Raw genomic sequence first — 26387 nt, 5'->3', positions numbered from 1 at the left:
GCTCGCAATTCAGATCGAGTCGTGATTGCAGATGACGCAGTCCAGTAGGCAACAGACATTGCTCACAGTGCGGCCCGCCCGAACCACGCATCATCGCTGGCTGCGCACATGCTGAGTGCTTCAGGTGTCACTAACTCAGTGCACCACAAGTCATCACCACGTAGCCTTATTAAGGCATAATTCATTAGGCAAAAGGCATTGCTCCCAGAGCGGCCCGTCCGGACCACGCATCATAGCAGGCTGCGCACACGGTGAGTGCTACACGTGACACAAACTGTGCAGCTCAACTCAACGCCACGTGGCTGTGGGACCTTGCTGACCACTGCCTCCGGCCTACACTGCGGTCAGCAGGGCTCACAATTCTGATCGATTAGCTATTGCAGAAGATGCAGTCCAGTAGGCAAAAGACATTGCTCCCAGTGCTGCCCGCTTGGATCACGCATCATCGCTGGCTGCACACACACGGAGTACTTCAGGTGCCATTAACTCAGTGCACCACAAGTCACCGCCATGTGGCCTTATTGAGGCAGAATTCATTAGCCAAACATACACCTGTTTCAGGCTATTGTTCGTATGAAGTCTAAAACAGGTAAGCTGCCTCCATCAGATTTACAAAGAGGCTTAAAAGAAAGAGTTGTGTATTTACGGTTAGATTTATTTTTAAATCTTGAAACAATTGCTGTAGAGAAAGAGGAAACTGAACCTGTAGTTATTCTAGTTAATGGTGTTCCTATGAAGAGTTGTAAAATATGGCAAGAAATAGCAGATGTCAGCAAAGTGCAAAAGGCTACGTTATAGCTTACAAAAAACAATGTTTACTACAAAAATGTGTATGTAGAAGAAGAAATCAATTAAGTTGATGATAACGAAATTTCAAGTGGCCAAATTGAAAAAGTGGACATCTCCAAAAGTGAAGAAATGTATTAACATTTAGTGTACATCCTTTACATTGAAAGGAAATGATTAGCAATACTATTGAATTATTAAAAATGAAGAAAGCGAAGGGAACGCCCATGAGTGTTTGGGAAAGAAGTTTGGAAGCTTGTCGTTTTCCACGGATCTTCCACATTGGAAAAGGTGGACGATATGACAAACAACCATTACAGATTCCAGCATCAGAATATTGTACAACAAGATTATATTCAAAAGATAAAATATTTCGACAATGTATTCCATATTTATTTCATCTTTTGTTCCATACACCTACACTGCGATCAGCAGGGCTCACAATTCAAATTCAATCTTGATTCATTAATTGCAGAGTCGCTGCTTGCGCACAAGCTGAGTGCTTCAGGTGCCACTAACTCTGTGCAGCTCAAGTCAACGCCATGTGGCTGGGTACCCTTGCTGACCGCTGCGTCCGGCCTAAACTGCGGTCAGCAGGGCTCACAATTAAAATGGAGTCTTCAGTTATTAACTGTATAGTCCAGTAGGCAACAGACATTGCATCCAGTGTGGCCCGCCCGGATGACGCATCATCACTGGCAGCGCACACGCTGAGCTCTTCAGGTGCCACTAACTCTGTGCATCACAACTCATGGACCCTTTATGATTGACTTCCGTGCTGTAGACACAGGATGCAACTATGTAACCTTAGGCAGCAGCAATATCCCGAAGAGACATTAACAATTTCTTCACATTAGCACGCTCACCTCTGGTGCCCCTACCAAGCCTCGGGAGAGCTGATGCTACGCACGGAGCGTGAGTAGGCACCGCACCGGGTCCTGCGGCACCCGTCTTCTTTGCTACGGGATCCGCACAGCCTTTGCTCTAGTACCCTGGGTTCCCACCCACTAAACCCTGGGTCACTGGCTAGTGGGAATGCTGCATGGATGCCTGGAAATCCGAGTCCAGGAGCTTGGAATTCTCATTGTGGTCTAAAGCATTCTCATTCAGTGGATACCCTCCCAGATCGTTGATCTCTGGATCAAGGAATTCTGACTGTTGGATCCCCGGAGTCCCTTCCACTGGATCTCCTAAAGTGAGCTGCTGGGTCTATGGAGCACCGGTAATAAATAGGCCCAGAATCCTGTCTGTAAGATATTCCCAGGCCACAGCCAGATCATTGACATACGGCGGATAGAATCTACGGAATTCTATAAGCGGAGTCGGCAGAGCCGGCATACGCCAGTCGGGGGCGCAACTAGAGCCAAATTTCAGTTGAGGCTGATAAAAATTTCAGGGGGTGGCAAATTCTTCCAGTCATAGGCAGAGTGGAGATGCAGGGGCTCTAAGATGGGGTGAAACACAACAAAGCCTCATTAACAGGTAAGTGGTCTTTTAAAGACCTGTGAAGTATACTCAGGTGCTGCGCTGAGAGCCGCGCATCCAGCACGTTCACATTAGGTGGCCGCGCTGAGAGCTGCGCACCCAGCGCGTTCACACAAGAGGGTCGAACTGAGAGCCTTGCACCCAGCGCGTTCACACTAGGGGGCCGTGCTGAGCGCAACGTTAGGATTGCCACTCTAAACATTTGTAAAAAAACGGATCCACTTCCTTTGATTTATATTTGTCCCGAGGACCCCATCCCCCGGGTCATGCCCACTTCTAGAATGTTTTTAATAATCATTAGGAAGGGGGCGGCGTGGTACCCCTTCCCTTGTCCACTTCTGGCCCTGGGGACACCATCCCCCGGGGCCTGGCCTCTTCGTTGGGGACCGTGGGGGGAGCCCCAATGCCCCCACGGTCCAGCCAGCTCCCCGCCTCCTGCGAGAACCATCATTGCTTTTGGGCAAGGGGAGCTGCTAACATGCAGCTCCCCTTGCCCAAAAGCAATCTTGCTTTGCTCCATTGAAGCGAGAACAGGTTTTCCTGCTCTCGCTTCAATGAAGCAAAGCAGGGTTTGCTATGACAGCACTGGAGATGTGCTTCTACCCTGTCATAGCAAACAACAATGTCCCAGGGTTAGGCTCCCCGGGGCATTACAGGAGCCGGCCCTGGGGGGTGGCGGTCCCTAGGGCCATCAAGGTCTCCAGGAGGGGGGTTGCGCAGGCCCTTCATCTACTTTCAAAGCCCCGGGAGGTGGTGGTCCCTGGGGTTTCGGGGGGCCTGCGAGGCCCCCCCTGCATATAGGGCCCCCTCTGCATATAATTAATTAAAACCCTGGGGGGTGGCGATCCCCAGGGCTTGGGGGGCCTCGGAGGCCCACTATTAATTACAAAACAAGCCCCAGGAAGGTGGTGGTCCCTGGGGCTTCAGAAAGGCTGTGTGCCCTCCCGCACCTAATTTACATAGACCGGGGAGGCGGCAGTCCCCGGGGCTGAGGAGGTCCCACAGGCCCCCACAATATAATTATATGATTGCCCCCGGAACCTGGTCCACCTGGGGGCTCATTTAAATGAAGTGGGGGAGCCCCCACTACAGTTTTTTTGTTAAATGTTCTCCCGATTCACACACCCAGTGCGCATTTGGAAGTTTTTAAGAATTTTGATTTTAAAATTTGGGCCTGGTGGTCCTTGTGGGACCCCCTAAGCAGGACTAGGGGATCAGTGTTTTTCTACCCTGTCCCCTTTCCTTCTTTTTTTTATCTTTTTTTGCATGTTTTATTGTGATTCGGTTCTATCAAGTCACAAGATGGCTGCCAACACTTTCTGGTTTGGAGTGTTGGCAGCCAATCACAGTGAAACTCGTGGACTTGGCAGCCAATCACAGTGAAGCGCGTTGTCGGGAGGGTACGCGAACCCACCGCTTTCCCACAGATCAAAACTTTTATTTTTTACATTTCTCAGCAGCTACTAAACGGATTTACACCATTAAAAAAAAAGTTGCTTTCTGAATCAAGCACTACCTTTTTGCCAAATTTGGTGTAATTCCATTGAGCAGTTCAGGATGTAGCCTTGGCTAAAGTTTCCTATGGGAAATGGATTTTTTTAATTTCTCAACAACTACTTAAGGGATTTACACCATTTAAAAAAAAAGGTCGCTTTCTGAACCAAGCTCTACCCTTTTGCCAAATTTGGTGTAATTCGGTTCAGCAGTTCGGGCTGTAGCCTGTAATAAAATTTCCTATGGAAATTAACATGGATAAAACTAATCACCCCCAAACTTTCAGGATAGGAGCTGACCTAGATAGACCTTTTTTGGGAGAATTTTGCGAACATTCGTCAAACGACACCAAAGTTATTATCAAATCAAAAAATTATTGTCCTATGGAAACTCGGTTCTAACACAGTCAAAACAACAAAGTTTTCATTAGTGCTGCAAGTGCAGTGGCATGGGGCCTCAGGAGAGTAACTAGCCCACTGCACCCTTACTATGTACTGTGCAACCCAACTTGATGGTAGGGGGTAGTTTACTTGTGCATTATCGACCATGAAGCCCAGTATACATCGCGGGGCTCTGCTCACACTAAAGTGTGCCAAGATCACACAAAGCATAGGATGAGAGTACGGGGTCAGTCACATATGGCGATTTATGAGAATATGCCAGAGGTAGCGAATATGATATCAAAGACTTGATCGGTGATAATATCTTGGTTCATCTTTTGTCCCAATATAGACAATAGTTACGGACAGGCTCTGTTTTGCAAAGAATAGTTTTTTGTCTAATTCGAGTGCTGCACATGCCTCTTTTGCAGTATAACGAGGTCTGACTCTTTAAAACAGGGGTACTCATAGTAAGGCCCGCGGGCCGGTGGCGGCCCGCCTGGCCTTAATTGGCGGCCCGCGGACCCTGTGCATGGATAAACTTGAACGTTAAACAGAGAAGATGGCCGCAGGCGCATACGTTGTGAATACGTATTGAATAGTATTCACAATGTTTGCTCGTGCGGCCATCTTCTTTACTTTTGATTGCCTTTCATTGGACTGCTCCCCTGTGACGTCGGCCCCGGCACCGGCGCGAAGCACAGGCCCTTTAAAAGTCAGCTGTAACTAGCGCTGTTACAGCTGACTTTTAAAGGAGCTTCCTGTGTCCGTGGTGACGTCGACGGCCCTCTCTGCAGCAGCCCCCTCGCATTGGAGCAGCCGGGATGAATCTTCACCTCCGTCGCGTTCCTTGCAGCAGCCCTGGAGAATCTTCACGAAAGTCCTCGCTGCCCCCAGCCACGGAGATCTTCTGCTTTGATAGGTCAGTGAACCATAGTCATATTGTGTGAGGGGTGGCACCGGCTCGGGTGAGGGGCACCTCAAGGTGTGAGGCCCGTGCATGAAGGAGTGTGTTGTCGAGGGTGGGGGGGGGGGGTACACCCCTCAGCTTTATTTAGTTACTTAGTTATTTATTTATGCATTGTTCCCTCGCGCGGACTTTACCCGAAGGTGTCAGAGGCCTCACAATATGAACAGAGCTGATACAGGAGAATCGTGTGAACAAATTACAAAAGCAAACGTTAAGTTGCATGAGGCAATAGTGACAATAGTGAGCAAACAAAATACAAGAGGTAGGAAACAGTGCAATACATGTGTGAAGGTTACAAAAGCGTACAAAGTACACATCACGGTATAATACTGCAATAAATGGAGGACTTTCAAACACAAGAACAAAGAACAAACGTTACATGAGGCAATGGTGGCACTTGTGCAAGTATGGAAAGCAAACAAATTGTAAGAGGTAGCAAATAGTGTGTTACAAGAGAAAAGTGGTGTGTGCATGTTAGGGGGGCTCTGGGGGGAGACGTGCGTTTTGGAAGCATCCTTTGTCCTGGGGCCTGCAGGTTACCTACTGGGGGTGGGCGTGGGCTACACCTGAGCTCGGGGGACTGAAAGCAAAGGTGCTTAATTTGTGCCGGCACAGCAATGAAGCACGCTGAACAGGGGTCCGAGAAGCAAATAGAAAGTGAGTGGGAGACAAGGGGGGGAAAGAAAGAGATAAGGGGAGAGGCGATGGAAAGGGAGGGGAGGTGACTGGGGAGGGATGGAAAGAGGTGAGGGAACGGAATGGAAGTGAAGAAGGGGCAGTGAAATGAAGATGGGGCAGGGAAATGAACACGAGGGAGGGAAGATGGGGCAGGGAAATGAAGATGGGGAAGGGAACCTTAAACTGCAATCCACCTTGGGTGCCCTGATACCTCCAACTCCCGCCGAACCACTTGAACACGTTTCCATGAAGGTGGATTTACCAAAGTGGCAGGGTAGAATGGGTGACATAACTGACATTGACCTCACTTAAATGACATGGATTGAAAAGGGGTGAACACCTGTTTTGCAGTATGTATTGATTTGTTCTTGGGGAAGGACTGGCTTTTGCAGCAGGGACTTAGGTTGAAGGTGTTTGACAATTGCAAGGTTCTGTACTGAAAAACACTGTCATTAAGACCGCCTTAAGTCCTTTCCGCATTCCCACAGAACACGATGTCCCAGACATACTGCCATGATGTGCTCCTCTGCCACCTGCCCTACCCAAAATTATTTTAATTAGAATTCCCTGTGTAAAAGAACAATATGCCTACCCAAAATTATTTTAATTAGAATTCCCTGTGTAAAAGAACAATATGTTTCCTTTTTATTTTTAAGATTTGCATTTCAAATAATACTAGCCAAAAACTGAAAACTTGTTTTAGGGTTTCTGATGGGTACTTTTTCTTTTGTCAAATTGTGTTTAATTAAAAAAATAGAGATGCAGTAGCATTTGCTTCATTCGAGGGGAGGAATAATATGGAGTGGATCACAATAAGGAACTGTAAAAGGGGATTGTTTTATTGTCAAGTTAAGTGCTAAACCAGATCAAAACAGGAACTCCCATATGAGAAATGGGAGTGGAGTCACAGACATTACTTGCAGTAATATTAGTGCGCTACTGCTGTGTTACAATATTGAAAACATTTACTAGCCATGATTATAAAATGTAAACACATTGAGAATTTAGGCGAGTGCACCTGTGCACTTTCAGTGACTGGGCCAAAGACGGCATCAAGCTCTCAATTCATTGCATTCTTGCCAAGGCTAGACCTTTTGGCTTTGCTAATGCTTGCTTCCTTGTTTGTACTTTCAGCTAGCTGGAGATATTTAAGAAGCTGCATTGTTGAATTATATAAAGTAATAAGCTGTAACTGGGCAATGAAATGCCAAACAATTACTAACAATTGCCATTCAATCCCACTTAAGATTGCTCTGTCTGCTAATAAAAAAATACTATAAACATGTGTTGCATGTAGTTAAATCTGCTTTGGAAATACAGCACTGTCTAGTAATGTTTTGAAATGGCAGAGGTCTTTTTTTACCCCTTCTAGCCCCGCCCCCAAATGACCCCGCCCCCACCGATGCAGCCCTCGGCCACAAACCACACTGTAAATTCGGCCCCGAGAGAAAGTTTGTGAGTACCCATGCTTTAAAAGGATGCAAAAACCACAGTTGATGGGCAGAATGCAGAACAACGTCATACATTCACCCCAGTACAGAGATCTGGACCTAAATTCATTGTTTTTTTGCACTCCACACCACCCCAGTTCAGACAAGGCCATATGCAAATCAGTCTGACCCTGTGCCTCATGGGAAAAGTCCAGTCCAAACTGCCAAGCCATGCCTTCCCTGGACCGGAAACAAACTTATGAGGACCGGTTTCTGGCATTCCAGCCGTCTTCAGCCCGGCTTGCTTGAATCCAGTGGTGTGGAGAGCATGGGACTCACGTCTGAGCATACCCATCCCACTCCGGGTGACAAATGCAAAAACCACAGTTGACGGACAGAATGCAGAACAATGTCATACATTCACCCCTGAACAGAGATCTGGGCCTAAATCCATTGTTTTTTTGCACTCCACACCACCCCAGTTCAGACATGGCCATATGCAAATCAGTCTGACCCTGTGCCTCATGGGAACAGTCCAGCCCGAACTGCCAAGCCATGCCTTCCCTGGACCGGAAACAAGCTTCCAAGGACCGGTTTCTGGCATTCCAGCCGTCTTCAGCCCGGCTTGCTTGAATCCAGTGGTGTGGAGAGCATGGGACTCACGTCTGAGCATACCCATCCCACTCAGGGTGACAAATGCAAAAACCACAGTTGATGGACAGATCTCTGCACTGAGTGAATGTATGACATTGTTCTGCATTCTGTCCATCAACTGTGGTTTTTGCTCTTTAAAAGGATGAGCCCTTCACTCTCACATGGGTGCATGCGTCACAAGAGGAGTCTCCAGTGGACATAAGGAATTCTGCTTAGTGCTTGTAGAATGTCACGTACCATTAATGGCATGTTACTACTAAAAGTGCCCCAAAGATTTGGGGTCAAACTGGGTGGGAGCAGTGAGTCAAAGAAAGCACAAATAGGCTACAATTTATTAAAGACCATTTGGCATTCCCAGAATTCAGGAAAGGGCAGGTATTGATAAATATTGTTCCTCTCCTGTTCCCACTGTCTTGTCTGCTCCCTGGTATACTAGCAGAAGTTTGGGAGGGCTAGACTTCACCTAGGGTGGTGACTGGTTTAATTTGATGGACAAATCCAAAAGGTTTCACATTTACTAATGTGTGAGATTTTCAGCTGCCTGTGCATAGTTTTATTCATATGCACAGTATTGTTAATTGAATCAGCGGACGTTCACGCACCAAGCCTTTTTGCGGTGGTAAGTGTTGCGATGCTGTAAGGATATAAAGTTTAAATATGACTGCCAGGTCCCCGCTGTGGTGTCAGCCAATTGGACACTTATGGATTTAAAGGTGAGTGCAAAGAGGCACAGGAGGGGTCATGGCAAAGAAAAACCTGGACCAATTCAGCTTTTGGGTCAGGTGGTGGTCTAACCTCGTGGTCTTAGGATCTAACCTCCATTGTGTTCAATCCACCTTTCTTCCGTCTGTGGTTGTTAAAATGAATATCAGTAAGTGGGGTAAAAAATAGCTCTGATTCAGTGGCTACATGCCTACGGGAACACTTACACTTTAAAAATACACAAGCGTCATGCTCCAACAAGCTCTATACACAGATAACTGGGAAGGAAGTAAAGCGGGCTGGATAACTCTTACTTCTACCTGCATTGGCACAACTTGTCAGGAGTGATTGTCATAGGTAGTGCACTTCAACCAGGCAATGTTATTACCCATCCACACCAAGCCGATTGTTGAAGGCCATCCTGGGCCACATATACACATCCCAGCATTAAGCCCCTGTGGTTGTCAGTGTCATTAATTATGAAATTCAACTGAACAGGAGGCGTGACCGTGGTTTACACTAGCAGAAGTTGGGAGTGCAGGACAACAACCAGGGGGGTGGCTGGCTGAATTTGATGGACTAGTCCAAAATGTTTCACAGCAACTGCACGTGGGAGAGTGTCAATTACCTGTGCATAGTTCAATCAGATACACAGTATCATAGTAATTAAAATTCGCTGTATTTTCAAGTTGCAAGCCTGAGCCTCTATGTCAGCAACTGCTCAAATTGTCAGCAATAAAGCTGCCTGGGAAGTCTGGGGCAGTCACCACAGATTAAAATGAACAGGCAATAGTCTGGCAGGAAAGGAGGGAAGTTGAATTGATTGCCTACTTAGCAGTAAGACTATTGCACAGGACGATGGAGGGTGATTCAAGGGACACAGGTGGTGTGTCGGCAACGCAAGACGGTCAGCAATGTAGGGAGGAGATTTCCATCACCAACCAGAATGGCGCCAAGTGGCAAAAACCAGTAAATATGTTTATTATATGTGTGTCTCTGGCCTTAAGGCTGTGTGGAGCCAGTCTCATTTAGAGGTACACCCAGGTGGAAATTGTGTGCTTCTCAAGGTTCTTATGGCCAATGCGGTTTGTGGTATCTCCCAGCGGGTTCACTGAAGGTGTACTGCAGCTAAACATGAAATTGGGAACCTGGAATTCCGACACTTTTGCTGGTTTGAGCATCCGGAGTCAGAGAATGGCAGCAGGTGTGGTGCATCTGTGAGCTGACGGCACTTAAGCAAGCGGGGTGCACTGCATAATTTGTCACCACACGAAAGGGTGAGGTGTCTCTAATAATGGGCACAATACATATATTCTTTCAAACCAGATTTGACACCAGTAGGGGGTTCACCAAAGTTTAGCAATAAAAGGAGCCTGTGCAATTGTCGAGGTGAAGTAAGTGCATCCCAGAACCGAGGGCAGATGACATGTTGCTGTAGTTAAGCTCAAATGCCGCGTCTGGTTAGCTATATCTGCCATGCTGGGTGGGGACACTGTCAGCCAACATTCAACATAGTGTACTGCTGTCCCAATAAATGGGAAACAAGGTGTCAAGCACAAAAGGCTACTTTGTAAAAAGAACATTTGGCACGTCCAGTATTCAACAAAGTTAAAATTTAACGGAGTAGGCAATTTTCCACCGCTGGGGATGCACAGGGTGGGCAGTGTGAACACCCCCTATAATTTTGGGGTTTTAGTTCCTACTGCACTTTAATGGGACAGTGATTTGGAGAGCACCCTGGGAAGGCAGTCCTGAGCTGTGCCTCTTCACCGACGCCTTGGGGAGAGAGTTTTTTTGTGCCATAATGGGGGACGAATGGTGTGCGCAGAAGTGGCCTAATGCATGGCATCAACGTAAGATAACCTTGAACCTAACTGCACTTGAACTGTTCCCCATTGCGATTGCTCTACACTTGTGGCCCACGGTGTTAGTAGCTAGGAAGGTATTAGGGGGCAACAACCTTATTCCCATGGGGAAGAGGGCACAATTGTAAGCCATGAAGTCTGACTTGGGGGAAATCAGCAAACGCATGGTGGTCTGAGATCATCCCTCGCAGAGACTGGCACGGGGCCAGGTTCAGTGAGGCAGTGCACTCGCAAGAGGGTCAATGGTTCTATCTTTAAGTTCACAGACCAGAGGGATCTGGGTTTCATCAGACAGAAGCTGATCCTGGCTAATGTCAAGGGATACTTGGTGAATGATGGGGTCCACTTGGGGATGGATCTGTTCCTCCTGGACTTGCCGGAGGCCTTGGAAATGGCAGGTTGCAGGTGACTATACAGCTGTGTTGGTGGGGGGGCTCTAACGGCGATGGGGGCTGCCTCCAGAGCTGTGGTGGAGTTACAGGGCGATCTGGAAGCAGACTGGTACAGTAAGGGGACCTCTGTGTGGCACAATAGGGGTGTGTCGGGATTGGCAGCAGCGCAAGAGAGATACGATTCGCCACTAACCTTGACTGAACAGCCAGTAGGGACGATGTTGTGTAGGGAATCCTCCCTCTTCGCCTGAGCACTACTTCCCATGGTGTATTAGTCACACAACTATGGAAGACAGCACCCCGGGGAAAAGGAAAGGGGACAAAATAAGAAAATCCTGCCGAAATCTGGGCTTCTCAGGTCTGGTCTAAGGTAATATAAAAGAAGAAAAGTATAACATATGAGGAGTACTGACTAATGTTACACCTGGTATAATAGCCAATACTTCGTATCCGAATAGAATATTTACCGGTAGGTATAAGTAATGTAACTGAGAAACAAAAAGGAGATTGCAGTGTCTCTGAGTCCTAGCCTGACTTCAGAGGGAAGGCATTCAGAGGTAAGGCATAAACGTGGTTCCACGCTGTTAAGGCACAGCTTAAAGTACAAGCGCAAATTCAAACAAAAGTACACCGACAAGGAACTTCACTCAGCTGCTACAATCAGTCCCTTACAGTTATGAGTTCACTGGGGAAATGAGTGAGACATGCATTGTACGAGCAGAGTACAAAATAACACAAAGATGAAAGAAGTGCCCCAATTCACTGAGGCATGCTGCAATTAGAAGCGTAGCTTTGCTTCTCGTGTCATTTAAGTTGTTCACAGGGTACCTGACACCCCCCGGCCGGGAGGCGTGTCCGAAGAAGAAAGCCCAGGGCAGGAAGTAGCATTGACGCAAGGGAAGCTCTCCGCTCCGTTTGTTGTGGTCACGGAAAGGCGGAAGCTCGGGATTGGCGGCGGCCGCTTGGAAATCACAGCGGCTGCTGCGGAGGTCACGGCGGCTCTTTGCAATGTACACGGGGTCTTGTGAAGTCCTCAAATAGAGACGAAACAACTTCAGGCGTCCAGCGGGAAAGAAAGCGTCCGCACTATCAAAAAAGACGGGCGAGATTGACAAGCACCTTCCTCTTGCCCCGGAAGTGCTTATGTAGTGGGCGGGCCGCTGGAGCAAGTTCCCTGAATACTATGTGAGACCCAACTGCCTGCTGGGAATTGTAGTGCAGCGGGCTCCCATAGCGCATATTTTGCGTTTCATACGGACATGGCAGTAGCTTGTATGTTGTGTGCCCCTGCCTTCTCTTATTAGCATGGAGGATCGCGACAGGGTGCCTGAGCCAAAGACCAGGAGCCTCAGGGCAGGTTCCTGGAATTCGACAAAGGCACCCCATTAGTCTTTCGGGCGGTTGGGGGCCTGACCAACCAAGGGTTTGCCCTGCTAGGCTCCACCCTGAATATGGCGTGCCTATCAAGGGACCAATGTGTCACATGATCCGGAGGAGGATCCCCAAAAGGTGTAGCACTGACTGGGTGGCCCACAGTGCTGGCTCATCAGGCGAGCGGGGCAGCATAGGTTGGTACAGCTGCCTGCCCTTGGATCGCCCGCAAGATAACCCACCATATTGCATACTTTTGTATGGAAAAAATCTGCAGCAAATATTATCCCATAACAAAAGTTGTCTTGTGTATTTATTTATTCATGAATGCTCAGACTGTGGATGGGAGAAGTTGTATAAAATAGCACTGTGTGCACACTGCTTCCAGCTCCAAGGATTGTGGTCTGGACTGTTTCCAGACAACAAAAGAGCATGTGCACAGGCTACTCTCCTCACTGGTTTTGTATGCAGGCAGCTCACTACAAGGACTCGCGCACAGGCTGAACCTTGCACCAGGATTTGTGCGCACACTGCTCTCAGCTCCAAGAATTGTGGTCTGGACTGCCTCAAGACAACAAAAGAGCTTGTGCACATGCTACTTACTCTCCTATGTGCATACAGGCAACTCACTGGCTCAAACTACAGGGACTTTTGCACGGGCTGAACCTTGCACTAGGATTTGTGTACAGACTGCTCTCAGCTCCAAGGACTGCAGACTGGAGTACCTTAATACAACAAAGGGGCTTGTGCGCGGACCACTCTCGGCACCAGGATTTGTATACAGCCTCCTTTATCACCAGGATTTGCACACAGGCTCCTTTCATTACCAGGATTTGTACACAGGCTCCTTTCAGCTCCAGGGTTTGTACAGAGGCTCCTTTTATCACCAGGATTTGTACACAGGCTTCCCTCAAGTCAATCAAGACCTTGTGCCCAGGCTGCCATCGGCACCAGAATTTCTATGCACGCATCTCCCAACAGCATCATCATGCTAGGATTTGTGATAAACTTCTCTCATCACCAGGACTGCTGCTAGTCCAAGGATTTATGTGCACCCTGCTCTGCACAGAAATAGTGAAAGAGGCTTCTCTTATTTATTTATTTATAAAGTTTTATATAGCACAAACTTGATCCCGAAGGAAATCATTCTGGCTGGCTTCAACATCAGGAATTGTACCTAGGCTGCTCTGTACACCAAGTGTTTATGCCTGACTCTGTGCGGGACGTCTACTCAGGCTGGTGACACCAGCAAGGCCCGTGCACACTCTTGTCTCACCTGCATCACTTGTAACTAGACCGTGTTCGGGCTTTAATTCCTCTTGGCCCTGGTGCTTGTGCGAGAAATCTCTCAGAATCGGGATTTGTGCACAGGGTACCTTCGGCGTCAGGACTTGGACCCCATGCAGTAAGGCTTGTGATCAGGCCAGTCTTATGCATATGAACAGTGCACACGTTGCTCTTGGAGCAAATCCTTTTGCATAGGCTGATCTCCTCCCGGCTGTTTATACACTGGCTGCGCAATGCACCAGGACTTGTGCCCAGACTCTTAGCATCAAGACTCGCGCACAAACCGTTTTAGCCATCCAAATGTATTCTCAAGAGCCTCCCTCACCAGGACGCGTGCACAAGGAGCTCTCAGCACCAGGACTTGTGAACTGCCTGCTATCAGCAGTAGGAGGCTGTGCTCTGCTGGTCTGCTCCAATTCGGAAGGCACCCGGTAAGACTGCGTGTGGTGCTGCACATGGCACGGTACCTTCCATTATGTATGCGCTAGTGAAACAGTGTATAGTCCCGCTTCATTGCATAGCTGAGACATGGCGTCCTTGTTTCTCGAGTCAAAGTAAGCATCTACATTTCATACAATAGCTCCTTTCTACAAGTTATTTGTGGGTTAATCGGATGTTCTTACGTAATGCTTCATCTATTTATGCTTTTCTGGCTGTTATGAGCGGTGAATTTAACACAATTTTAAGCCATCTTGCACAGCACGGAAGATTGTGATAGTTTGTGAGTTCACTTATTGCACGGTTCGATAAAGAAAGCCAAGGAATGGTCATTTAATTTTCTTCTTACTTAATTACAGATGTGCAGGAGGCAGGGCCAGTCTAGAAGCCAAATCCAGCCCTGGCACAAATGATCGTACCAGCCACACTCTGCAGGAGGGCAGCTGCGGATAAAGGGGCCGCGGGGGCTTCGATAGGTCATGGCGGCCCATCCTGGTAATGGGACTGATTCCTCGTCTGCAGTCCACTGGGAAACGCTAGAGCGCACAATGGCCGGTCCGACGGTGCTTGGATGTGAAAGTGGCCGTGGAGGGCTCACACGCACAGTTTATAGACACAGCCCCAAATCTGTAGCTGTCATTTGTTAAAAAAGCCACCAGGCAGCCACATTTTTGGCTGTCATTAGTGTGGCCTGGTGATGGAAATATAGGATTATGTCCTTCTAAGAAGTGGCATTTATTTTCCAAGCCCTGGGGAGGTGGCGGTCCCCGGGGCTGCGGGGGGCCGTGTGCCCCCCCCGCATACAATTAACTAAGCCCCCGGGAGGTGGCAATCCCCGAGGCTGCGGGCCCCCCATGGGGCCCGGCAAATTAATTAGGCATTGCCCCCGGGACCTGGCCCACCCGAGGGCTTATAGAAAACGAAGCGCGTCCGTTTAAAAAAAAAAAGTGCTTTTTGTTGGCCCCCTGACCAGCCCTAAGGGGTCAGAGTGTTTCTACCCTGCCCTCTTCTTCTTTTTCATCTTTTTTTGGGCTGCCAACACTTCCTGGTTTGGAGTGTGCTCAGATATTGATATTTTTATTTTTTTTATTTCTCAGGAACTACTGAACGGATTTACACCATAAAAAAAAAAGGACGCTTTCTGGACCAAGACCTACCTTTTTGCCCAAGTTGGTGTAATTCCGTTCAGCAGTTCGGGCTGTAGCTTTGTCTAAAGTTCCTATGGAAATTAACATGGAGAAAACACATTTTGGGACCCCCCTTGACGAATCACCCCGAAACTTTCAAGACAGGAGCTGACCAGAGCGCACCATTAGTTTTGAAAATGTTGCGAACATTTGTCAAACTACACCAAAGTTATTGGCAAATCAAAAAACGCTTTCCCTATGGAAACTAGGTTCTAACCATAACTACCTACTGGCGACTGCCAGTAGGATAGGATAGGATAGGATAGGATAGGATAGGATAGGATAGGATAGGATAGGATATATATATATATATATATATATATATATATATATATATATATATATATATATATATATATATATATATATATATATATCCCAGAAAATCTTCTCTCTCTTAAAAAAGAAGTGCACCGGCACAGGTCGTGTCATGAAAAAATTTGTTTATTCCATGGAACCCCACTGCATGAGGTACTCACACATTCCCAACATTTCTGCTCTCACAGGAGCCTTGATCACAGGACTAATCTCTGCATTTTGAATCACCCCATGTGGGAGCCGTTAACTTATCTGCTTTAGCCTAGCTTTGCTTAAGGCCAGTGACTTCTCCTGGTTTTCAGTGATCCACTATTACTCTTTCGAATCCTCACTGTCTGTCAATTTGGGCTGAGATGTTTTTATTATTGAGTGCTCGGTCAACTCCTGCACTGCGGAAGGATTGTGCATCTGTGCCCCCCACACATGGGAGTACCCCATATATTGTTCTCTATTGTTGGGGGGTGGACTAGGTTGGGTGTTAGGATGGCTTTGGCATGGTTGGGGTGCTGAAGTGGGTGGGGGGTTGGAGGGGATGGGTCTGGGACTGGGGTAGGGGGAATGTTCTTTGTTCTTTCCCAGGTGCCAAAGAGTGGTATGTCGCATCGACTGCAGCCTACTGTTCATTTGTTCTGAATTCATCATTCAATGTCTAAATTTCTTGCAACCAGGTAATGGGTAATAGTATCAAGTTTATTACATGTAACGTACGTGGCCTTAATACGCCACGGAAAATCAGGATGGTGTTTGTGGGACTAGACCGCTTGGGAGTGAGTGTGGCCTTCCTTCAGGAAACTCATCTAACTGCTACTTCAGCAACACGAATAGGTGTGAGTTGGGCCAGTGTGAGAGCATCCTCCTCATATTCCTCGTATGCAAGGGGAGTGCTGACCTTAGTGAAGAAGGGGGTCCCTTTTACGGAAATCAGAACAGAGATGGATGATAATGGTCGGCTTGTGATTGTGCATGGCAGGCTGGGTGAAAAAAGTGTGCTGTTCGTGAATATTTATGGGCCTAATGTGGATGACCCTCCGTTTTTCTCGGATGTGTGGCGTAGTATATTGTCTTTTCCCCCTGCTGAAATCATCTGGGGAGGGGACTTCAATTTATATTTGGATGCCATCAAAGACAGGTATGGAACTGGTGAGGCTAGACCAAAAAGAGCGTCGGATGTGTTGTGGGGGCTTATAGACGCGGGGCATGTGCACGATATCTGGCGTTTGTGTCATTCGGAGGCTCGCGAGAGGGCTTTTGCGTCTTCGGCGCATGGCTCGTGGTCCCCATTGATTTGTGGTTGCTTTCGGGAGAGGCTTGTCATTGGGTCAAGGGAGTCTCCCATGAGGCCCGATCTCTCTCTGACCACTCCCCGGTGGTCCTGGAGATGATACTACCAGAATATCAAGCGCCACAATTTGCGTGGAGGCTTCAGCCGTCAGAGCTTAAAGACCCAGTGTTAAGCAAACTATAGCGGAGGCGATCGAGAACTATTTTAAAGAAAATGAGGGCACAGTGGGTGCCGGGGTCCTTTGGGAGGCCTTTAAGGTCCCATCCGAGGGGCCTGCATAGGGGTGCAATCTGGAGTTCTACGTGATATCCGCCGTCGGATGCGAAAGTTAGCGGCTGACATATCCCTCCTGGAGCATGCCTTTGATGCTGACCCTACAGCAGATAAACTAGCACAGATAAGGGAACTGGTCACAGAGCATAATGACACTGTAGACCAGGAGTTACGGCACTGCTCACGACGTTGAGTGGCTCGGTATTATGGGGAAGGTGGGCGGCCTAGTCATTCTCTAGCCCAAAATATGGTGGAACCCCGTAGTCAGGAGCCCATTAATGAGCTTATTGATGACACTGGTACACCTTGCCACTCGACGGAGGCACTTTGCGAAATCGTACTGAAATTCTATAAAGATCTTTATGCTGCTAATGAGTCCCCTCCATCTGGGGAGACGTATGACTATCTGGATGATGTGGTGCTGGGGTGGCTGTCCAATGTTCATCGTGAGTATTTAGTGCAGCCCCTTGATGAGGAGGATGTGAAGGAGGCTATAATGGCCTTGTCGACCTGTAAAGCCGCTGGGCCTGATGGTCTGCCAAGTGAATTTTACAAGGCATACGCAGAGGTCTTGGCTCCGCGGTTACTGGAGGTCTATGCCGAGGCCTATGATAACGAGATTTTGCCACCTTCGCTCCGGGAGGCCTTGCTAGTTACCCTATTAAAACCAGAAAAGTCCCCTAATCAGTGTGGATATTATAGACCACTCTCAATCATTTACATTGACACGAAGATATTGGCCAAAATGATAGCCACTAGGCTCCAGCCGCTGATCCCCTTTTAAGTATTACCAGATCAGTCCGGTTTCGTTACGGAGCGTTCCACTATGCATAATCTGCGCACATTATTTTCTACGCTGCACTATTTCGAACCAGATTTCCAGGCGGTTGCTGTGCTGCTTGACGCAGCAAAAGCATTTGATTCTATACACTGGTCATACATGTTTGCCATAAGTTGGCAGGGTATGCTCAGACGTGAGTCCCTTGCTCACTTTGCCACTGGATTCAAGCAAGCTGGGCTGAAGATGGCTGAAATGCCAGAAACCGGTCCTCGGAAGCTTGTTTCCGGTCCAGGGAAGGCATGGCTTGGCAGTTCGGGCTGGACTGTTCCCATGAGGCACAGGGCCAGACTGATTTGCATATGGCCATGTCTGAACTGGGGTGGCAGAGTGGGCTAAAGAACGGGGATGGGTTAAACCCAGATCTGTTGACTGGGTGTGAGTGTTTGATTGGTTCAGATGTTCTGTCCATCACCACCCCCTTTTGTACCGCATACATGTTCACAGGTCTGAGCAGGATGGGGTTTCCCCCCTTCTTCGTGCAGTGGCTTAAAGTTCTTTATAATGGGCCGGTTGCCAGGGTGCGGGTTAATGGCAGGGTCTCGTCTTTATTTCCTATAGAAAGAGGCACGAGGCAGGGCTGTCCCCTGCCGCCCATGCTTTTTTCTCGGGCACTAGAGCCTTTGGCGTGTAAACTTCGCCAGAAGCATTCTGCCGCCGCGTTACGGTTCCGACAGCGACTGCTGATTGTTTCGCTCTACGCGGACGATATGTTGCTCTATGTTCGGGAGCCTGCTACCTACTTATCGCCACTGCTGAGGGATTATGCCCTATCCGAAAGGTTCTCGGGACTTGGCACCAATTGGTCCAAGTCTGTGATCTTCCCACTAACGGTGCACACGAGGGAAATTGACCTTGACTTCCCATTGGCCTGGACCTCAGAGCCTGTGAAGTACCTGGGATTGTGGATCCACAGGGATCCTGAGGTAGTGATAGCAGAGAACTATGGACGTTCTATCACTCGCATCACAGAGCAGGCAGAGCGATGGTCGCGTCTTCCATTATCGTTAGCGGATAGAATCGAAATGGTAAAAATGGTCTTCCTGCCTAAGATGCTGTACTTCTTTCTCAACATACCCGTTAAACTGAATATAGTGTGATTCCACACGTTGCAGTCAGCGCTGCTGTCCTTTGTTTGGGGAGGGAAACAACCCCGATGTCAATGGGATCTACTGGTGCAGCCCTTTGATAGGGGAGGTTTTGAGGCTCCTGACCTTCGTCTCTATTACCTCTGTGCGCAGGCACACTTTGCCCATTATTGGCACTTCCCACAACTCTTTCAACCACATGTGGCTATTGAGGCCGATGCTGTCCTTCCCATCCCGGTGCAGGTGATGGTCCTGTCGGGAGGCTCGGGTGGGCCCAGAACGGAGATGAATCCTCTGTTGTGCACGTCCTGGGCTTGGCGGGCGCTGGCCACTAGGGCGCAGCTATCATATTTGTATGCTCCTCTTCTGCCCATTGCATCCCACCCGGGAGTGTCGCGGCACGGGAGCCCTCAGCTTTGAGGGAGCCTGCGATGGCGGGCAACGTCAGGGTAGGGGATCTGTACAAGGAGGGCAGATTCAAAACCATTGGTGAAGCTCAAAATGGAGTGGAGCGCAGATTCATGTTCAACTTCACGTATGTTTGGGTCCACCAGGCCGTTCGGGATGCGTATCCAAACTTTCCCGCGGAGCCTACGAGTCTCCGGGCACTGCAGGCGGTGCTACGGGGGAGAGCCATAAAGGGCTTATCACTAGGCTTTATAACGCCTCACAGTGGGAGAGTGAGTTGGAGGACCACCCATCGTGCCAGCGCTGGCAGGCCGCGAAAGGAAGTCCAATCACGATGGAGGTCTGGATGGCATGCTGTCAGTTCACGAGCCGGCTTACGGCCAACTGCAACCTCAGAATCATCCATTTTAAGTACCTGCATCAGGTAAATTACTCGCCATTGAAACTCCACAAGTATGGCCTGAGAGAGACGGCGAATTGTGTGCGATGTGGTGCAGCGAATGCTGATTTTTGCCATGTTGCATGGCTCTGTGGGACTGTGCTGGCCTTCTGGAATGATGTGACTCGCATTCTTTCGGAGGTAGTGTTGGAACCAGTAGACTGTATGCCCGAGCTGTGCCTTCTGGGTTATGTGAAACGCTTAAAACCAGCTAGTAGACGCATTGTTGCGATCTCCACTTTGTTTGCCAAGAGAGCGGTGGCGCAGAGATGGGGATCGAGGTCCGCTCCCACTATAAAGCAGTGGCTCAGAGACCTGGTTTACTGTAGAGATCAGTTACAAGCGTATGAGGAGGAATTGCTAGAGTCTTCCCGCCCCAAAGATTTCTGGAGCCCCATTACTTCATATTTGATGACTCACCCTGATTTGTTTTCAATGGTACTGTTGTATGCGTTGAAATTGTTGATTTGACCTTTGATGTACACCTGATGGACAAGATCTGGACTACTACCAAGCCTGTCTCTAATATCACCATATATGTGGAATGGAATTCACTGGTTGTAATTCAACGAATATGTAGAGTTTGCAGTCATAGCGTCACCGCAGAGTGGTGCACATATGTATATGTTTAGCCTCCTGGGATGGAGTTAGGGGTGGGATAGGATGGGAGGGGGGGGGTTCTTGAGATCTATGCACTTCATTCGTCTTGTATTGATTCATATTCTTGTAGGTGTCCTTTTTTGGTGATGTACTTGATAAAATTGATAAATACAAATTAAAAAAAGAAATAAAAAAAGAAATTCACTAAAAAAGCTTACAGGGACGTTACAGTTAGGAAATAGATTTTAAAAAACTTTGACATTCACTGAAAAAAACAAAGGTTACAGAGACGTTATAGTTAGGCTCACATTTCACTCGAAATTCAGTATTATAGTTTCCTGAGCTAGCTATAACGTATGCCCCCGCAATGCACAGCTTATGACCTCATATTTTATATCACTCATGAGATGGTTAGTGACATCACTGATGTCATCTCAAATGACATCTCTGATGTAACCTTTGGGTTTTTTTTCCCTGTGGAAAAAAAAATATATATATATACATAAATTATTTTTCTTATTATAAGGTATATTATATATGTTTTGGGGGGAAGACCCCCCAATCCCTCCTTTTTAAATTACCCTTACAACCCAATACCCTTACCCACCCCTGAACCCTAAGAATACCCTTATGACCAAATACCTTTACTCACCCCTAAACCCTAAAAACATCCTTACCACCCAATACCCATACAATGCCCTGAACCCTAAAAACACCCTTACCACCTAATACCCGTACCCACCCCTAAACCATAAAAACACCCTTACCATCCAATACCCTTATGTCAGAAGCTGTTTCTCTATGTAGTGCACAAAAACGAAATACACTGTGCAGAGAGTCTAGGGGGTCCCCAGTTTGTGTAAAGAGGCAAAAGTAGATAATACTAACGCTCTATTTGTGGTATGTGTGGACGAGCATTTAGGCTTATCAGAGGGTAGTGCTAAGCATTTGTTGTACTCACAGAGGCAATAAATGAGACACACACTCAAGAATAAATCCGAGACCACTTTGCAAAAAGAAAACTGAATTTTATATAATTTTTAGGAGCAAGAATTTCATTCACAGGCTTTCTAGTTATGAATTTTCAAAGTTCAAAAAATAGCTTACTGTTGTGCGTAACTTAGCACATTGAAAATCTATGGAGAAAAACACAAAAGCATATAAAATCGAACACTCAACTCTTGGGTTTCACCTTCGAGGTTTAGGGTAGCAGCCGGCCACGGTCCAATATTCCACCACAGGATTATCAGGAGTGTCCCGATTCAGCGAGGAGCAAGGTGCTGAGGTCGTTGGTAGCTGGTGCACTACAAAGAAGGGAGCCACACAAAACAGGCTGCACAAGGGGACTTACAGGTAAGTCTGGGGACCCCAAACGAGGGATAAGGTTGCAAGGGCCTCAGTACCATGATGGCACAGCTATTTCCTCGATATCCAGGTGGGCTGGGTGCAGAGCAGATAAGTCAGCCGGGCTCTGTCTGTCAAGATGGTCTTCGCAGTCAGGGGCAGGGAAGTTGCAGAGATTTTCCCACAGCTGGGCCACTCAGAAAGTGGGTCTCAGGGGTCTCAATGTCCCTCAATGGTTGCTTGCTTCCTATGCAATTGGTTGCAGGTGGTCTGGTACCTCGGGTATTGCTACGGCTTGCTCTGGTAGGTCCTGGTGTCCTCTCACTTGGTGATAGGGGGGCAGATCTGACCCTCCAGAGCCCTCTGGAGCTGGTACCTCTTCTTGCTTGGGTGGTGCATCGGAGTCACCGGGGAGCAGCAAGTCAGTAAACCAGTATCTGCGAGTTCGGTGCATGCAACCTGCAGGGGAGTAGTTCCTCTACTTCAAGGGAGTTCTCTGGTAATTGCTGATGGGCTGATGTTGCTCCGGGGTTCTTGGAGGCCTCACAGCAGCAGGACAAGACTGCACATCAAGATGGTTGAGTCTTTGAAGACAGCATGCAGGGTTTCGCACCATAATTCAGCAGCAGATACTCTGTTCTCAGGCCAGCAGCTCTTCTTTGTCCGTCTTCTTCTTAGGTCCATAAAATCTAAAGTTCAGGATCCAGGTGTGCCACCTTACTACAAAATGTAGGGGTGTTATAGGGAGTGACAGGTAGCAGCCAATGAGCTACCTACTTTTAGGGTGTCTACATCCTCTATGTGACCACTTCCTTTGGGGAGTGGACACAACCCTGACCCTAATTGGCTAATTCCCTCACAAAGCAAGATTGGGGAAACTGAAAAGTGGGCTCCATGTCACCTGCCCCACATTAGGGCTGGTGCTGGCTGAATGGGGACCCACCTCCTAATTTAACTCATGTTCCTACCTGTCCTCCCACCAAATGTGGACCAGGACTGGGGTTTGGCATCCTCCACTATCTGTAGATGCCTGGGCTGCATTTTAATGGCTGCATCGCCTTTGAAGCTTCTCGCCTTGGAATGCCATTCTGGCCTGGAGGAGCTATGAAGCCCCTCCGCCCAGAGCAGACTTTGTTCCTGGCCTCTGAAAGTGCAGGCTCTCACCCCATGAGGTCAGACCCACGTCTCGTGGTGGTAGGCTGGCTAAGACTAGTCAGAGACAACACCAGTGTTTGGTAGGTTTTCAGGGAACCCTCTAAGGTGTCCCTGTGTGCATTTATGAATAAATCGAACACTGGCATCAGTGTGGATTTATTAAGACGAGATGTTTGGTACCAAACGTCCCTGGGTACAGTGAAGCCATCATGGTGCGGAGGAACTCATAATGACAGGTGTCCACACCATGTACTTCCTATGGCTTCCCTCTGCACTTACAATATCCAAGAATGGATTGATATTGTAGGCCCATATCTGCTCATGCAGATATGTCTACACATATGATATAGTGCACCCTGCCATAGGGCTGTAAGGCCTGCAGTAGGGATGGCTTACCTATACCTTATGCAGTGTCTGTGGGCATGGCACACAGGGATGTGTGCCATGTCGACTCTTTAGTTTTCTCTGCACCAAGACACACAGGGGCTCATTTACAAGGCCCTGGTGCCACCTGTACATCACTTTTTCCCATATTAAAAGTAATGCACCGGCTGCACAAGAGGATTACAAATAAACCCAGTAGTCTGCAATGGCAGTTTGCATGATCTTGGCAAGGGGTCCCTAGGGTGGCAAAATTTGTGCTGCAGTCCCAGGGGACCCTCTTCAGTACCAATGCCCTAGGTACCAGGGGTACCATTTACTAGGGACTTATAGAGGTTGCTTACGTTGTGTCCATTATGGTACAGCTTTAGGGAAAGAACACTGGTACTGGGAACCTGGTTAGCAGGGACCCAGTACTCTTTAGTAAAAGATGCAGCAAAAACCAGGCAAAAAGTATAGGGTACTGCAAGAAAAGCACTTTCCTACACAGTATAATTTCCTAAACCCTAAAAACACCCTTGCCACTAAGCAAGGGCGAATTTTGCGAATCTCGCGTTCGCGAATTTTGCGGATTTGCGAACTCGCAATCCGCAAAATCCGCGAATTCTCGCGAATTTGCGGATTTTTTTTTTTGTGTGTTTGCGCGGGTTTCTGCCAGTTCGCGAGGGTTTTTTACAATGTCGCAAATTGCGAACTTACCTGTCGGGTCGCAAGTTTCGCAAACTTGTTGTTTCTACGTGTCCAGCCTGTTTGGGACACTCTTCTTCATCACTGCCACTCTCTGTCACCACTGCCACTCTCTGACTACTCATGCCACCCTCTGGCCCACCCATGCCACCCTCTGTTTCATCACAGCACCCTCTGGTTGTCCAGTCAGTGTACATTATTGTGGCAACGCAAGCACACCTTCCCTGCCTCAAGTGACCTGAATTAATTTGGGGCTGATTAATGTGTCACAGAATATTTTTTTAGCTGGCACCTGCTTCCTTAGTGCTTCCTGATTAGTGATCTTTTGCACTTGCTAAGTGCTTTCATTGTTGCAAAATTAGTTACAACACCTGCCCTGCCCCAACTGACAATAATGCATTAGGGGCTGATTAATGGATTTGAACTTCCAGCCTGGCTCCTGCTTGTCTCCCTTAGCTGTAATTCAGGACCTTTGTGGCATATGTGTAACTATTCTGAGGTTCAGAGCAGGGTCACATAATAGTTTCAACTGGCAACTGAACTCTGGAGGGGCCCCTCAGGAAGCACTACAGGAAATGGCTACTAATGATGAGCCTGAACTTTTGAACCTGGTAAGTAGTTACTTTCAGTTTTGCTAAGATCATATTTCTGCAATTTTGCACTTATTCGCGGGGCGCGAACTCACGCGAACAGTGCGAACAGTGCGAGCAAAATCCGCTGCTCGCGGATTTGCGGATTTTGCGGGAGATTCGCGAATCTCGCGGATTGCGAATTTACCGAAAATCCGCAAAATCCGCGAGCGAAACGGATTTTCCGCCCATGGTTACTTGCCACCCAATACTCCAACCTCTCTAACCCCCAAAACACTCTTACCACCCATTACGCCTACCCATCCCTAAACCCTAAAAATACCTTTGCCACCTAATCCCTTACCCACCCCTAAACACCCCTACCACCCAATACCTTCACCCAACCCTAAACACTAAAAATACCCTTACCACCCTAAACCTCCTACCCATCCCTAAACCCTAAAATTCCTTTACCACTCAATACCACTACCCATCCCTAAACCCTTACCCAAACCTAAACCTAAAACATGAAATGTATATATATGCATATATGTGTGGGGGTGTGTGTATAAATATTTATATAAACACACACGTTTATACTTACCTTAAATACTTTACCATGCAGGCATATGCGTGTTAAACATTTGCATGGTAACAATGGTGGTAAAGGCACTGCATCCTAAAGGCTGTTTCCTCTGCCATAAATATCATATCACTGAAGTCATAGGGATTGTGAAAAATCCACTTGTCACACAAAGAACAAGTGTAGTAAATGAGCCATGTCCATTGAGCAAGAGAGTGGTAAGGGTGTGGTATGTAGTCAGTGGTGCATTTTGGAGCACACTTTTGCAAATATATGACTAAAGCATGCTGTAGTAGCAGACTCTCATTTACAGACAGCATATTTTCCATTAAAAAACGGTGACTAAATTTGCACAGACATGGAGGGGCATATTTACAAAAAAAGTGATGCAGCGCGGTGTTTGCCTTGTTGACTTAACAGCGGACTCCACCACTTCTGAAATGTAGGACTGCACTGTATTTACAGGAATACGGTGCAGCCCTGCTTTTCTTCCTGCACCATTAGAGATAATGGGGTAATCCAGTAACCCTCAGAACCTGAGTAAGTATGCTAAAGAAAAACAACGGTTCTGTCGGGGAATTCAACTGATTAGCACGTACTTAATACATTCAAAGAAATATGCTTTAGTCATATAACAAAGTAACACACCAAGAAACAACCAATTTATGCCAAAATATAATCTGCACTACTGCTGAGGGTTGAAACGTCGATGTTGTCTTAATTAGTCCACACAATTCCCTGACCTGAATAGAAAACTGTAGCCCCCGTTGTGGTATATGCAATGAGTTGTGGACTCACATGCTAAATATTATTTTTGTGTTATATGTTATTTATGTCACCCCTGCACACCAATTGTACCACACAGCCACTGGCTCAATCGCCGTATGTGTTACATGTATTAGACAGCCCTTTATTAATTTGCATATATAAAATATAAGTAAAGAAATTAATTTTTGGGCATAAATTGTTTGTTTCTTGGTGTGTTACTTTGTTCTCCCTGCACTGACGCAAAATTGAGCAGCCTAGCGCCAACGCAGGTACCCTTGCACCATGGTGCAAGGGTGGCAGCGTTGAGAGGAATAATTGTTTATGTGCTGGAAGGTGTCCATTCCTGTACATAAACAATCTGATATGGTGTTTTGTAACTTCTGTGTGCTGCTTTGTGCAGCACACGTAGAAGTTTCAACTCGTCATGTTTTTAAATGATTGTTTATGTGCAGGAATCGACACCTTTCTGCACATAAACAATCAATGGTGTTTTGCTGTTTCTATATGTGCTGCACAATGCCGCATTCATACAAAC

At 47.5% G+C, this 26387-nt stretch overlaps 1 long non-coding RNA gene across 1 annotated transcript in view; it reads left to right on the top strand.

Annotated features, from left to right (window-relative positions):
* Positions 1-4942: 4942 nt before the first annotated feature.
* The window catches only part of LOC147692537 (uncharacterized), a 188606-nt gene continuing 167161 nt past the window's right edge, over positions 4943-26387 (top strand). The window contains exon 1 of the long non-coding RNA XR_015299831.1: positions 4943-5067. This is a non-coding gene — a long non-coding RNA (uncharacterized LOC147692537). The remainder of the gene's footprint in view (positions 5068-26387) is intronic.

This window comes from Lissotriton vulgaris, chromosome 9, assembly GCF_964263255.1.
Source record: "Lissotriton vulgaris chromosome 9, aLisVul1.2, whole genome shotgun sequence".
Lineage (NCBI taxonomy): Eukaryota > Metazoa > Chordata > Amphibia > Caudata > Salamandridae > Lissotriton > Lissotriton vulgaris.
Note: the sequence above shows the minus strand (reverse complement) of the source record. Positions and strands in the feature narration are given on the sequence as shown.